The sequence below is a fragment of the Oncorhynchus mykiss genome, chromosome 17, assembly GCF_013265735.2.
Source record: "Oncorhynchus mykiss isolate Arlee chromosome 17, USDA_OmykA_1.1, whole genome shotgun sequence".
Taxonomy (NCBI): Eukaryota; Metazoa; Chordata; class Actinopteri; order Salmoniformes; family Salmonidae; genus Oncorhynchus; species Oncorhynchus mykiss.
The window spans coordinates 28,277,497-28,294,250 of record NC_048581.1 but is presented as its reverse complement, the minus strand read 5'-3'; the positions used below and the strand labels follow the sequence as shown (position 1 = coordinate 28,294,250).

The 16,754-nt window shown below is 40.2% G+C and overlaps 2 protein-coding genes across 20 annotated transcripts in view; one reads left to right on the top strand and one right to left on the bottom strand.

The window, feature by feature from the left end:
• The window catches only part of LOC110493606 (trafficking kinesin-binding protein 1), a 40,089-nt gene extending 33,769 nt beyond the window's left edge, over positions 1 to 6,320 (bottom strand). For 14 of the 17 annotated variants that reach the window (XR_005036937.1, XR_005036936.1, XR_005036935.1 and 11 more), the window contains exons 1-2: positions 6,199 to 6,320; positions 4,096 to 4,246 (exon numbers count right to left, since the gene is read on the bottom strand). The gene's annotated coding sequence lies outside the window, so the exon portion shown is untranslated. The remainder of the gene's footprint in view (positions 1 to 4,095; positions 4,247 to 6,198) is intronic. The other 3 variants (XM_036949592.1, XM_036949595.1, XM_036949593.1) reach the window with 2 other exon arrangements.
• A 1,132-nt stretch (positions 6,321 to 7,452) lies between these two features.
• Positions 7,453 to 16,754, top strand: part of LOC110495126 (junction plakoglobin) — a 31,750-nt gene continuing 22,448 nt past the window's right edge. The window contains exon 1 of one of the 3 annotated variants that reach the window (XM_036949590.1): positions 7,453 to 7,555. The gene's annotated coding sequence lies outside the window, so the exon portion shown is untranslated. Of the gene's footprint in view, positions 7,556 to 16,565; positions 16,745 to 16,754 lie in introns of those variants that run through there. The other 2 variants (XM_036949589.1, XM_036949591.1) reach the window with 2 other exon arrangements.

Here is a 16,754-nt window from a genome sequence, read left to right as displayed (position 1 = left end):
ACCTATAAAAAACAATCAATCTTAACATAAACACTAGTTAACTACACATGGTTGATGATATTACTAGTTTAACTAGCTTGTCCTGCTTTGCATATAATCAATGCAGTGCCTGTTAATGTATCATCGAATCACAGCCTACTTCAACTTCACCAAACGGGTGATGATTTAACAAAAGCACATTTGCGAAAAAAGCGCTTTCGTTGCACCAATGTACCTAACCATAAACATCAATGCCTTTCTTATATTCAATACACAAGTATATATTTGAAATCTGCATATTTAGTTCAAATAAATTCATATTAGCGGGCAATATTAACTAGGGAAATTGTGTCCCTTCTCTTGCATTCAGTGCAAGCAGAGTCAGGGTATATACAGCAGTTTAGGCCGCCTGGCTCGTTGCGAACTGTGTGAAGACCATTCCTTCCTAACAAAGACTAACTAATTTGCCAGAATTTGACATAATTATGACATAATATTGAAGGTTGTGGAATGTAACAGCAACATTTAGACTTAGGGTTGCCACCCGTTCTATAAAATACGGAACAGTTCTGTATTTCACTGAAAGAATAAACGTTTTGTTTTAGATTTGACCATATTAATGACCTAAGGCTCGTATTTCTGTGTGTTTATTATATTATAATTAAGTCTATGATTTGATGTTTGATAGAGCAGTCTGACAGAGCGGTGGTAGGCAGCAGCAAGCTTGTAAGCATTCATTCAAACAGCACGTTCCTGCGTTTGCCAGCAGCTCTTCACAATGATTGAAGCACAGCGCTGTTTATGACTTCAAGCCTATCAACTCCAGAGATTAGATCGGCAATACTATAGTGCCTATAAGAACATCAATAGTCAAAAGGTATATGAAATACAAATAGTATAGAGAGAAATAGTCCTATAATCCCTATAATAACTACAACCTAAAACTTCTTAACTGGGAATATTGAAGACTCATGTTAAAAGGAACCACCAGCTTTCCTTTGTTCTCATGGCACATATTGCACTTTTACTTTCTTCTCCGCCACTGTGTTTTTGCATTATTTAAACCAAATTGAACATGTTGTTTCATTATTTAATTGAGTCTAAATTGATTTTATTTATGTATTATATTAAGTTAAAATAAAAAAGTGTTCATTCTTTTGTTGTAGTAATTGTCATTATTACAAATATATATATATATATATATATATATATATATATATATATATATATTATTTTTTTTAATGAAATAGGCTGATTAATCGGTATCTGCTTTTTTTGGTCCTCCAATAATCGGTATTGGAGTTGAAAAATCATAAATCGGTCGACCTCTACCCCAAACACTGCAATCTCCATTAACTCAAACTGGGAGCACTGTTCGGTTAACCATTAACTTCCTCATTGTACTATTTCCCATAAAGACCCAGTCTATCAACCACCTCACTGATAAAGGTGTGGCGTCTCTTAAACGTATATTGTGTTAATTCTGGTACGGGAATAGAGAGGGAAAGGAGTAGGACAAAGCATTTGAAGATCCTTGTTTGTGCATTTCCACTGTGACATTTCAGTTATCCTCATAATTCTGCCTATCTAACAATACGCACTATTTGGATACTTTGAAAATGACTTGTGATGTCTATATGCCATCTGTTGTTATGCCTGTTTGTCTCTTTTAGATCATATGGATGGTACAGACGAAACCAAAGTATGGACAAACGTTGAAGCCTCTGGATCTACAGAGATGAAGCCACAGGTACTATTGACATGATCATAAGAGCAGGGCCTCGATCAGGTACAAACCAAGGCAAAATGCAAATCACCAAGCCTATCATGAGTCATGACAAAAGGCAGGATGTGAGGTGAGAGATAACGCTCCACAAAGCAAATGAGGAAACACTTGGTATAGTCTGAGAGAAAGACAAAACAGGATGAGTGGATGAGAGAGAGAGAGAAAGAAATAGTAAGAAAGCTAGAGAGATATACTACACAGACACCAGCATGCATCTTTAAAATTACCTCTATCCAGAAGATTTGTTCCAAGCTAATGAATACAGCTATGATACAGAGGCAGGTATAGGGCATGGGAAAGTGGACAAAGAAAGGGGGGGTGAGAGACAGAGAGACAGAGTGAGAGGACACAGAGCCACAAAAAGAGAGACAGCAGGAGAGAGAGAGAGAAAGGGAGAGACAACAGCAGTGTATCAGGAGAACCTTTACTTGGACAGAGACTGGTTATTTTTACAACCCACTAGTCACCCAGACAACTGGAGTGGCTATATCTGGACTCCAACTATGGTGTGAATAGAAAGTGGCCTTAAATGCCTAAACCTAAATACCAACACACTCTCAGCTGATTCTCTGTGTGGACCAGAGGTCACTAGCCCTGCTCCTACAGAGCTAATACACTGAAGGGTGTGCAGGCTTTTTGTTCCAGCCCAGCTCTAACATACTCGCTGATGTGACCGGACCAATCTCCTACTCATAAAGACCTTGATCAGTTGAATTAGTTGACATCAGTGTTGGGCTGCAACAAAAGCCTGCACACTCTGTAGCTAGAGACAAGAGTCTGTGAACAAAAACTACAAGTGAATGGGAGGTTGAAGGATTGAGAGTCGCACACTGTCATCATTATGTCTGTCAAGTGGTAATTCTCATCAATGTAATGTCATTCACAACTCGGCATTAAGAAGACAAATAGGACCATTCCAGCTTAGCAGAGTGGCATTCTAACTCTAATATGCTAACAGACAGAGAGTTGCTATTTTAGACACATGGTTGTATTTGAAGAGAGTACGCTGATGGTTTGGGTAGTTGGGAACGCCAATGCACACACTGTATCCTTTATTATGCACACATTTGGTCTGCGCTTGTGTGAATTGCTGCAGTTCTGACGTGGCTAAACTAGACTTTCACACAACATGCAATCAGACTCATGCTAACTTGACGCTGCACAAATACCTTGGACGACTACACCGTGTTACATTCTCTCGACGTTTTTAGTAGGAAGACGGTATTACAAACTGAAACCACTGTGCCAGTTCACGAGGCAGTTGTCACAGGTCAATTATCAACCTAGTGGCCCCACACAAATACAAATGAATGTGTTGAGCGCGCGAGCACACACACACACACACACACACACACACGTTCTGCAATGGCTGCCAACCACATGTGCTCTGTCTGGCCAAAAGCTCCTTCAGTTGTTTGTCAGTCATACCACGCCTGGTAAACTATAAATTATTTCAGACATGTGCCCTCTCACACACCAGACACATATTTCCATATATTGAATATTTTCCATATAGGCCTCCCAAGTCAAGAGAACAGGTGGCAGGTGGTATGGACAACATTACCCAACTCATGCCATTATAATAACATAGCCACAACATTATCCAACTCATGACATTATAATAACATAGCCACAACATTACCCAACTCATGCCATTATAATAACATACCATAACATTAGCAGCCTCATGCCATTATAATAACATAGCCACAACATTACCCAACTCATGCCATTATAATAACATACCATAACATTAGCAGCCTCATGCCATTATAATAACATAGCCACAACATTACCCAACTCATGCCATTATAATAACATACCACAACATTAGCAGCCTCATGCCATTATAATAACATAGCCACAACATTAGCAGACTCATGCCATTATAATAACACAGCCACAACCTTAGGATAGATAAACCATACCATCATAATAACAGTTAAACAGTTGATAAAGAACAACCACAGCATCAGTTTGTGAAATACCGTATCTTGGTATATGTTAACCCCATCTTGGAAGTACTGTGGTTCAACAGGCCTACAACCAAATCAACCTGTGGTTCAACAGGCCTATAGTCCTTCTGAAGGCCTTTTGACTGGCTCTTACACAACCTAGCTAAGGCCAACAATACACACATGACAACACAATACATTAGCTATGAAGTGAACCTCAGCCTCTATGATCTTCAAAATAACAACAAATAAGGGATAATGAACGCAAACCGAGTCAGAGGCTAACTACAGCAGCATAGACACAGAGACGGAATGCTATTAATGCTAATAACATTAGGTTATTCGATTTATTGACTAACTCAGTATATCACTTACTGTTGTAAATGACAGTTCTTCCTGTGCTGCTAGGAGTATCCTTGCATTGATTGGTTGCAGGTACTGTTGGTAGGACAGTCTCTCCTTGAGAGTGAGTGAGCCCGAGTCAAATCCAATGGCCTCTACAGCTGCTGCTTCTCTTGTCAGCTACCTTAGAGAGAGAGAGTGAGTGAGGGAGGGAAGGCGGGAAGAGGTGGGGTTATAATGGAGAGTTGGGGAGGGACAGAAAGAGAGGGTGTGTGTGTGTGTGTGTGAGAGAATGAAAGACAGTCTGTGAGTCAGCACTTGTACACCCTGTCATATTGCAGCTTCAGGCAAGGAATTCCCTCTCCCCTCTCTCTCTCTGTCATACTATCTGCCTCAGTCTGGTGCTCTGATTAGAGCCATTCATTTGCATCAGTCAAATCAGACATCTCACTTTCTGCTTTACACAAGGCTGTACACGAGCCAAATCAAATGCCTTACTCATGCACTACTATATTACGCTACAGTTCAACATCTATTACCTACAGCTATTATAAGGAATCTGTTTTTCTAAAGTAGAAGATGACTGATTAACAAACAATAATGCTCAAATATGATCAAAATAAAACCAGTGACGTGCAACCAACCAAGATAAACTTAAGCTCATGTTGTTTGGTTCCAAAATGCTCTCTAAATCTGGCTTATAGGTTTTAGAAATAATTGTCCATTGTAGTTTGACAATTAAACTAACTGGAAAACTAGGACACTTCGGCTACATGCTGATGGCATATGGTAGGGCAACACCAGACAGACAATGGGCAATAAAGGAATGCACTGAATATGAAAGGCATGAATACATCATAGATCTGTGATTACAGAGGCGTCATTATTTGGCATAGACTCTAAACCAGTTGGCTGGTCATGAACTGTTAGGCTATTTATGGAAAAGTATCACAACTTTTAAAAAAGGCATGTTCTAAATTACAGCTCTGAGTAATAAGGGCTGCCATATAAGGGCATTTCTATGTAGTCATCAAAAAAATGATGGTGATAGCGCCACCTCCTGTTGTGTCCCGAGCTAATACAACAGGATGCAGTCAAGACAGCCTAGGCTAAAGTGATTATGACGTTCAAAGAGTGAGGTGACTGGACCTGACATGCTGTAACTCGCTTGATTGTATCTGTATCGAGGTGCTAAAGTATATTGCAAACACCCATCAATATGTAGGGTTGGTATAGTCAGTGTCAAGGGTGTGTTGGATAGTTCCAAGGACTAACATCAGTTGTTTAACACTATCAATATGCAGTAGATGACAGAATAGGGCCTTATACACCTATTTTGATAAATGTTTTCAAAACATGGCCACATTACCACATTGACAGAGGACTGGTACGGAAACACCACTACAGAACACGTTGACAGTAGTCATAAAATTGTAGCCTACCACAGTTATACCGGTAGGGGATTTTCAAAGACAAACTTTACTGTTTGTTTGAAACATTGCAAAACGTTGCAAAGATGGTGTCGCAAACAGAAAAAAATGTTGCAAACAGAAACATGGCAAGTCCTGTTTGTAAACTATCCTATTCAATATTTATCTGCCGTCTTCCTATTTCCCGTTGTGATTTGTCGTCCACTATGAATCAATTGCATGTAAACTAAAGATTGACATGTTTGGGGTAAAAAGGAAATGTTAATTATCGACTTGAATTGTCGGCAACCTGATGGGTGCGATTCATTTGTCAATTAGGCCTAACAAAGATTAGATAATGTTGTCGTGATGCGATCCGATTTGCCTCAGCCAATTTTCCAGTTGACTAGCTAACGTTACATCTCTCTTCATCTTTTCTGCTGATAATTAATTCACTATGCTGCAACTGAAAAGGGTGACAGTCGTGTACAATGAATTAATGTGACCTACTTCTGAGATAAATAAGTGTTTCTTTTGAGAACATTTTCAAAGAGCACAGGCGTTTTGCATTTCCACCGACAACAAGAGGGCAGGGATCCCACCCTGTGAGCGAGCCTATGGAAACTTCAAGTTGGTCACACATTGCTTTGTTTAGAAGATAATTACCTAAATGCAACCATCAACAGATAATACTGTGACATACGATGACAAGTTTATAGAGACTTACGCATTTGCTTTTATCCAAGTTCTTCAAGGTCATTGTAGGCAAACTTGACAGGAACTTTTCCTCCGGACTTCGGGCTGTCAAAGCGCTGGGTCCGTCTGTATTTGGTCATCTTAGAAGCGAAGCATTATGGAACATGTAGTTTCACGGGCAACCTCCTTGCTTAGCTAGAATACTTTGAAGCAGTGGCCCCCAGGAACAGTAACAGACATGAACACCTCAACAATCTCGCATTCATGCGCAAATATGAAAACTATTTAGTGAAATTGTATGTAATACAAATGTCAATGTGTTCAGAATGTGTCTAACATGTAAGATGTACACACATACCTTGTTGTTTGATTTCAACAGACAAAACATTATTATAGAAAACCACCTAAAAAAAATCCAGTGGAAGTTCCCTGGGTACATCATAAAAGTAACTTCCCTGCAGTTTGCAGCCCAGCCATGTTCAAATTAGAGGCAGTCCAAACCAGCGGTCACATGAAATGTATTTTAGTCATGTCCTGCTGCTCCATGGATCATTTTGATGATACTATATCTGACATATCAGGCATTCATCTAGTAGGTTAAAGGAAGCAGTCAACCTCAAGGCAGCAGATTACAAGCATGGAAATTATTAATAAGCTTGGCCTACTTCCTATATTGCATTTTGAGGCTGTTTATTGACTTTCTTAGACATTATTTATGGTTATATTCATACTTATTTTTTGAAAGATAAAATTGGATGTGTGTAATAATATTCAAGGGTGCAAATGAGTACAGATATACAGCACTGTGCAAAAGTTTTAGGCAGGTATGAAAAAATGCTGTAAAGTAAGAATGCTTTCAAAAATACACATATTAATAGATTATAGGGTAGCCTAGTGGTTAGAGCGTTGGGCCAGTAACCGAAAGGTTGCTAGATTGAATCCCTGAGCTGAGAAGATAAAAATCTGTCCTTCTGCCCCTGAACAAGGCACTTAACCCACTCATCATTGTAAATAAGAATTTGTTCTTAACTGACTTGCCTAGTTAAATAAAGATTAAATTAACTAAATGCAAAGTGAGTGAACAGTAGAAAAATCTAATCCATATTTGGTGTGACCACTGTTTGCCTTCAAAACAGCAGAAATTCTTGTAGGTACACTTGCACAAAGTCAGGGATTGTGTAGGCATATAGTCAGGTGTATGATTATACCACACAGGTGCTAATGATCATCAATTAAATATGTAGGTTGAAACACAATCATTAACTGAAACAGAAACATGGGTGTAGGAGGAATAAAACTGGGTAAGGATCAGCTTACAAGGTGAGGTTGCTGAAGACAGTTTACTGTCAAAAGTCATACACCATGGCAAGACTGAGCACAGCCACAAGGTAGTATTCACCCCCCTTGGCATTTTTTCCTATTTTGTTGTCTTACAACCTGGAATTGAAATAGACTATTTGGGGGTCTGTATCATTTAATTTACACAACATGCCTATCACTTTGAAGATGCTAAATCTTTTTTGTGAAACAAACAAGAAATAAGACAACTTGAGCGTGCATAACTATTCCCCTCAGGGATACTCCCATCCCTGCTGTGGAGCTTTGCAGCACCTTCAGGGTTATCTTTGGTCTCTTTGTTGCCTCTCTGATTAATGCCTTCCTTGCCTGGTCTGAGTTTTGGTGGGAGGCCCTTCCTTGGCAGGATTGTTCTGGTGCCATATTCTTTCAATTTTTTTAATAATGGATTTAATGGTGCTCCGTGATGTTCAAAGTTTCGGATGTTTTTTTATAACCCAACCCTTATCAGTACTTCTCCACAACTTTGTCCCTGACCTGTTAGGAGCGCTCCTTGGTCTTCATAGTGCAGCTTGCTTGTGGTGCCCCTTGCTTAGTGGTGTTTCAGACTCTGGGGCCTTTCAGAACAGGTGTATACAGTTGAAGTCGGAAGTTTACATGCACCTTAGCCAAATACACGTAAACCCAGTTCTTCACAATTCCTGACATTTGATCCTATCAAAAATTCCCTGTCTTAGGTCAGTTAGGATCAGCACTTTATTTTAAGATGTTGCTTCAATATATCCACAATTTTCCTTCCTCGTGATGCCATCTATTTTGTGAAGTGCACCAGTCCCTCCTGCAACAATGCACCCCCACAACATGATGCTGCCACACCCGTGCTTAACGGGTGTTCTTCGGCTTGCAAGCCTCCCCCTTTTTCCTCCAAACATAACGATGGTCATTATTGCCAAACAATTATATTTTTGTTTCATCAGACCAGAGGACATTTCTGCTAAATGTACGATTTTTGTCCCCATGTGCAGTTGCAAACCGTAGTCTGGCTTTTTTATGGCGGTTTTGGAGCAGTGGCTTCTTCCTTGCTGAGCGGCCTTTCAGGTTATGTTGATATAGGACTCATTTTACTGTGGATATAGATACTTTTGTACCTGTTTCCTCCAGCATCTTCACAAGGTCCTTTGATGTTGTTCTGGGATCGATTTGCACTTTTCGCACCAAAGTACGTTCATCTCTAGGAGACAGGACGTATCTCCTTCCTGAGCGGTATGACGGCTGTGTGGTCCCATGGTTTTTATAGTTGCGTACTATTGTACAGATGAACGTGGTACCTTCAGGCGTTTGGAAATTGCTCCCAAGGATGAACCAGACTTGTGGAGGTCCGCAATATTTTTTCTGAGGTCTTGGCTGATTTCTTTTGATTTTCCCATGATGTCAAGCAAAGAGCTATTGAGTTCAAAGGTAGGCCTTGAAATACATCCACAGGTACACCTCCAGTTGACTCAAATTATGTCAATTAGCCTATTAGAAGCTTCTAAAGCCATGACATAATTTTCGGGAATTTTCCAAGCTGTTTAAAGGCACAGTCAACTTATTGTATGTAAACTTCTGACTCACTGGAATTGTGATACAGTGAAATAATCAGTCTGTAAACAATTGTTGGAACAAATACTTGTCATGCATAAAGTAGATGTCCTAACCGACTTGCCAAAACTGTAGTTTGTTAACAAGAAATTGGTGGAGTGGTTGAAAAACAAGTTTTAATGACTCCAACCTAAGTGTATGTAAATTTCCAACTTCAACTGTATATACTGAGATCATGTGACAGATCATGTGACACTTAGATTGCACACAGGTGGACTTTATTTAACTAAATATGTGACATCTGAAGGGAATTGGTTGCATCCGACCTTATTTAGGGGCTTCATAACAAAGGGGGTGAATACATATGCACGCACCACTTTCACGTTTTTTTTAAACAAGTTATTTTTTTCACTTCACCAATTTGGACTATTGTGTATGTCCATGACATGAAATGCAACAAAATAGGGAAACCGTCAAGGGGGTGAATACTTTTGCAAGGCACTGTATACTGCATCAGCAAGGTCTCTCCCAGACAGAAATGTCAAGGCAGACAGGGGTTTCCAGATGTCCAAACTCTTTTGAAGAAGCACAAAGAAACGGACCGTAGACGCAGTGGTCGGCCAAGGAAACTTACTGCAGCACTTCACAATCAGAAGATGTCCAGCAGTGCCATCAGCTCAGAATTGGCAGAAAACAGTGAGACCCTGGTACACCCATCCACTGTCCGGAGAAGTCTGGTCAGAAGTGGCCTTCATAGATGACTTGCGGCCAAAATACCATACCTCCACGTGGACACAAGGCCAAGATACTCAACTATGCACAAAAACACAGGAACTGGGGTGCATAAAAATGGCAGCAGGTGCTCTGGACTGATGAGTCAAAATTTGAAATATTTGTCTAGCAGAAGGTAGTTTGTTCGCCGACGGACTGGAGAGCAGTACACAAATGAGTGTCTGCAGGCAACAGTGAAGCATGGAGGTACCTTGCAAGTTTGGGAATGCATTTCTGCAAATGGAGTTTGGTCAGAATCAATGGTCTCAATGCTGATAAGTAAAGGCAGATAATTATCCATCATGCAATACCATCAGGGAGGCATCTGATTGGCCCCAAATGTATTCTGCAGCATGACAATGACCCCAAACATAGTTCTTAATGATTTTCGCTGTATCTTCAGCGTAAAGAAGAACAAGGAGTCCTGGAAGTAATGGTATGGCCCCCACAGAGCCCTGATCTCAACATCATCAAGTCTGGCTGGGATTACATGAAGAGAGAGAAGTACCTGAGGCTGCCTAAATCCACAGAACTGTGGTTAGTTCTCCAAGATGTTTGGTCCAACCTACCTGACGACTTCCTTCAAACTGTGTGCAAGTGTACCTAGAAGAATGGATGCTGTTTTGAAGGAAAAGGGTGGTCACCCCAAATATTGATTTGATGTATATTCTTCTGTTCACTCACTTTGTATTTTGTTAATTGATAAATATAATCTATTATGTCTATTCTTGAAAGCATTCTTACTTTACAGCATTTTCTTCACACCTGACCTGCCTAAAACTTTTGCACAGTACTGTATATGGTGAGAAAATTGTAAAGGACCAATTTGATGTGAAATTGTACCACTCCTCCCAAAACAGCAGGAACTCTTATGGGCTTGATGTCTCTCCCATTCTAAAGATGGGCTTCATCTCTCTCCTACTCTATATCTAGATTCTCCCACGCTACTTAAGATGCCAACACTGGGTTGGAGCAGCAAATGCTGGCTATTTTAACCCCCAGAGAGAACCACCAAACCCCTTTGGGAATGCATCCATCTGACCGTGAACAGCACATCTGCACACACACACACACACACACACCATTGGAGGCTGCTGAGGGGAGGACGCCTTATAGTAATGGCTGGAATGGAGTCAATGGATTGGTATGAACCATGTGGAAACCACGCGTTTGATACCATTCCATCGACTCCCTTCCAGCCATTATTATGAGTCGTCCTCCCCTCAGCAGCGTCCACTGACACACACACACACACACACACACACACACACACGGTGGTGCTGAAATATGGGGTAAAGCAGTATTTGAATGTGTAGTGTTGTGTGTTTTGATGCGTGACTACTGTCTACCTCTAGTGGCTAAAGTCATGTACAAAGCAATGCATTGACTTTCAAAATGTGTTCAATTAAATATTTGTACATGAAAAACATGTTAAAAATAAATTGATGGATAACAAATTTGATTATCAGTCTTGAAATACCTATAGTTTATTTTGAATAATAATAATATATACACACCGTGTGTACTAAACATTGAGAACACTTTCCTATTATTGAGTTGCACACCCCCTTTTGCCCTCAGAACAGCCTCAATTCGCCCGGGCATGGCCTCTACAAGGTTTCGAAAGCGTTCCACAGGGATGCTGGCCCGTGTTGACTCCAATGCTTCCCACATTTGTTTCAAGTTGGACTGGATGTTCTTTGGGTGGGTGGACTATTCTCGATACACACAGAAAACTGTTAGTTACAGTGAAAAACCCAGCAGCATTGCAGTTCTTGACACAGACCAGTGCACCTGGCACCTACTACCATACCCCGTTCAAAGGCACTTAGATTTTTTGTCTTGCCCATTTACCCTCTGAATGGTACACACATAATCCATATCTATATTGTCTCAAGGCTTTAAAATCCTTCTTTAACCTGTCTCCTCACCTTCATCAACACTGATTGAAGTGGATTTAACAAGTGATCATAGCTTTCACCTGGATAGTCTGTCATGGAAAGAGCAGGTGTCCTTAAAGTTTTGTACACTCAGTGTGTGTATATACAGTTGAAGTTAGACGTTTATATTCACCTAAGCCAAATACATTTAAACTCAGTTTTGCACAATTCCTGACATTTAATCCTATTAAAAATTCCCTGTCTTAGGTCAGTTAGAATCACCACTTTATTTTAAGAATGTGAAATGTCAGAATAATAGTAGAGAGAAGGATTTATTTCAGCTTTTATTTCTTTCATCACATTTACAGTGGGTCAGAAGTTTACATACACTCAATTAGTATTTGGTAGCATTGCCATTAAATTGTTTATCTTGAGTCAAACGTTTCTGGTAGCCTTCCACAAGCTTCCCACAATAAGTTGGGTGAATTTTGGCCCATTCCTCCTGACAGAGCTCATGGAACTGAGTCAGATTTGTAGGCCTCCTTGCTCACACACACTTTTTCAGTTCTGCCCACACATTTTCTATAGGATTGAGGTCAGGTCTTTGATGGCCACTTCAATACCTTGACTTTATTGTCCTTAAGCCATTTTGCCACAACTTTGAAAGTGTACTTGGGGTCATTGTCCATTTGGAAAACCCATTTGCGACCAAGCTTTAACTTGGTGTCTTGCGATGTTGCTTCAAAATATCCACATCATTTTCCTGCCTCGTGATGCCATCTTTTGTGAAGTGCACCAGTCCATCCTGCAGAAAAGCACCCCCACAACATGATGCTGCCTCCCCCATGCTTCACGGTTGGGATGGTGTTCTTCGGCTTGCAAGCCTCCCCCTTTTTCATCCAAACATAACAATGGTCATTATGGCCAAACAGTTCTATTTTTGTTTCATCAGACCAGTGGACATTTCTCTAAAAAGTACGATCTTTGTCCCCATGTGCAGTTGCAAACCGTAGTCTGGCTTTTTTATGGCGGTTTTGGAACACTGGCTTCTTCCTTGCTGAGCAGCCTTTCAGGTTATGTTGATATAGGACTCGTTTTACTGTTTCCTCCAGCATCTTCACAAGGTCCTTTGATGTTGTTCTGGGATTGATTTGCACTTTTCGCACCAAAGTACGTTCATCTCTAGGAGACGGAACACGTCTCCTTCCTGAGCGGTATGACGGCTGCATGGTCCCATGGTGTATATACTTGCGTACTATTGTTTGTACAGATGAACGTGGTACCTTCAGACATTTGGAAATTACTCCCAAGGATGAACCAGACTTGTGGACCAGACAAATTGAACCAGACAAAATAAATCCTGAGGTCTTGGCTGATTTCTTTTGATTTTCCCATAATGTCAAGCAAAGAGGCACTGAGTTTGAAGGTAGGCCTTGAAATACATCCACAGGTACACCTCCAATAGGCTAATTTACATCATTTGAGTCAATCAGAAGCTTCTAAAGCCATGACATAATTTTCTGGAATTTTCCAAGCTGTTTGAAGGCACAGTCAACTTAGTGTATGTAAACTTCTGACCCACTGGAATTGTGATACAGTGAAATAATCTGTCTGTAAACAATTGTTGGAAAAATTACTTCTCATGCACAAAGTAGATGTCCTAACCGACTTGCCAAAACTATAGTTTGTTAACAAGAACTTTGTGGAGTGGAAAAATGAGTTTTAATGACTCCAACCTAAGTGTATGTAAACTTCCGACTTCAACTGTATATATACAGTATATAATATGCCATTTAGCAGATGCTTTTATCCAAAGTGACAGTCATGCGTGCATACATTTTACGTATGGTTGGCACTGGGAACGCCACTACCCTGCCGTTACAAGCACCATGCTCTAGCAACTGAGTTACAAAGGACATTATAGATATTATCACATATACTCTGTCATAGCTGTTGCATGCCAAACAATCCACTTTATAGACAATATTATTATCCATATTAATCCATCAAAAAAGCATTGGTACTTGAACCTCTCTACACTAATCACTCGAACACGTTTTAATGTAGCAGAGTAGTCTAATTCTGTCTTGTGGTGTGAGATCATATATAGCTTCCCACTGTCCATTCTTCCGCATTAAACACAAGACTACAGTGTCTCACATTGGGGAAACAGCCGTTAATAATTTACAACACTCTCCATCAATCCAGCCGATAAGGCTGGTCCGGTCCCGGACAGGCGGCCTCATCCTCTCCCAAGGACAATGGGGCCATTTCCTGTCGGGTGTAAAAGCAGAGACAGTGGAGTATTGTGAGGCAGGACATCATATCAGCCAGCCATGACCTTGGAGTGAAAGACTGACTCAGTCATATACACTGAGATTCATTGGTCCAGTTGCTTTGAGGTCGGAGAGGGCTGATTGGTCACTGGCACCCAAATATAGTCATCAGAATGTTCAGATGACCCCTATGTAGTAAGTTCAGAGCAGCTACCAGCCTTACTACAAGCTAATGAATACATCTGTGATATCACGTAGGAGGCATTGTGGTGTGTGCATGCGTGAAAGAGAGAGAAAATACAGAGGAATAGGGTGTGTTATGCTTGCCCATACAAGAGAACCAGATGAATGTTCTGTTTTTGATTCTGGAGAAAATCTTTAGAAAATCTACCTCAATGGTCCCACCTTAACAAAGAGTCAACACCCGTCTTTGAAGGCCCCTAAATAGGTGGCAAGACCGAGTCAATGAGTCAGAAACCCACATGAACCCCACGCTATAATTCCTCCAGACTAATGTTCAAGGACAAGGCATGCAGTGTTTAAACAATAGGACCATTCATCTCACTGAAAATCCTATGGCCACTTATCCACAATATCCATTCATCTCTAAAGAAAGTTTAGCAGAGTTAATGATAGAATTGATTTAAAACAAATGAATGAAATTCAGCCTTTTTTTATTGTAATACACAGTTGTAATCATGTTACACCACTTCAGAAGAAATTTAAAGTGAGTTATTGTGATATGAACAATCATGTGATCTCTTGAGCCAAAGTCTGTGTTAATTCACGAATGGACCAGTCAAACCATTTCTCAACTTTGGGAGAAATTGCAGGTTCCCTCACCAATAACTTATTGATACATTCTTCCTAATAGGTTTGCATGTTAGGTTCTAATAGGTTCACTCAAAACGACAATTTACTAAGAGTAGACTAGGCAACACAATCACAAAGTACACAAGTTTGTGATGAGAAGTGTCAATTAGCCCTAAGGCTTTCAGACATTAGTCTGTCAACCACACACATGCTTTTACACCCAGACGCATGGCCTATATAATCAGCAGCACTGACCCAATATGCCGTGCCACCGGCTCTGGCCCCTGTCTCATCCAGCTAAGGGGATAGAATATGGCTGTCACAATGGACAGCTAGCTGCTAGCCTGACAACAATACACCCCGAGGCAGGATATGGACTGACCTATTTCAGTCTGTCACATAGCATGCGAGAGACAAACACTTTCCACATGCTCACTTTCTCTCTGTCACTTTCCTCACACAACCTCATTCTCTATCCTTTCTAGACTCCTAACACCATGCAGGGTGTCACTTTTAATTTTCATCCACAAGTTACTAAAACTCTCTCTGTGCCCACTGAGTTTTTTTCTTCTCGAAAAGACGAATGAGAGTGTGAATGTGGGTTAAAATTATGAATCCAGATTTAACTTTTATTTTGCGTCTCTGTCTTGCACTTTCTCCCTCTCCCATGACCTTAGATGGGTGTCTAGGGGCAACAACACCCCATCATCACTGTCTTGAATGGTGTTTGTGTGATTTTCCTCACAGAAAAAGCAGACAACAAAGCAAAAGTGTCAGGTTCCATTAAATCCATGGTTAAAGTCACAGTCGTTTGATTTGTATGAGTGTATTTGTATGCAGTAGTGTAAAGTACTTAAGCAAAAATACTTTAAAGTACTACTTAAGTAGCTTTTTGGGCTATCTGTACTTTACTTTACTATTTATATTTCTGACAACTTTTAATTTAACTTCATTACATTCTTAAAGAAAAGAATGTACCTTTTACTCCATACATTTTCCCTGACATCCAAAAGTACTCATAACATTTTTGTGAATACTTAGTAGGACAGGGAAATTGTCAAATTCATGCACTTATCAAGGGAACATCCCAAGTCATCCTTACTGCCTCTGATCTGAAGGACTCACTACACACACATGCCTTGTTTGTAAATTATGTCTGAGTGTTGGAATGTGCCCCGGCTATCCGTAAATAAATAAAAAGCAAGAAAATGGTGGCGTCTGGTTTGCTTAATTTAAGGAATTTGACATTATTAATCATTTTACTTTTGATACTTAAGGATATTTAAAACCAAATACCTTTACTCAAGTAGTGTTTTACTGGGTGACTTTCAATTTTACTTGAGTATTTTTCTATTATGACAATTGGGTACTTTTTCCACCACTGTGGGCTGTCTTCTCTATAAAAATGTGATACGAATTTATGCCACCACTTCGCGACATAAAAGCTAGTCTACCCATGTGACTCACCTTCTGTCTCGGCAAGTTTCATGACGTAGCCAAAGGTGTGGCCATTCTGTAGGTTACTTTCTCACACAGGTAGACTAATACCCTGTGTGAGCAGGGCATGCTAACCACTAACATTTTATCCATAGTTGTACATTCGAAAAACTAACAATGTTTTAATGTAGTTGACCAAAAATACCGTTGAAACAAAATTAATATTACTGTACAGAGGTTTAATATTAATTGGTCGGTAGACTCAAGTAAACACACCTTTGTTTTGTTCTGGCCAATTGCGTTTAAATTCCAAATTGTGGAGAATTAAAGGGTGGGGTCGGGTCGACAGCGCTTGTGGTAAGAGGGGCGGAGTCTCCGATGTTAGCCTTTTTACTCATTGTTCTGAGTATCATCCTACCGCAGTTGAGGTGAGGCATAGAGAACAAAGTATATCGGTGGAAAAGTCTGTTTGTGGACCTGTGTAGACTTGGAATATTCGAAACAACTTCTTGTATTTTGACAGGTAAGAAAGA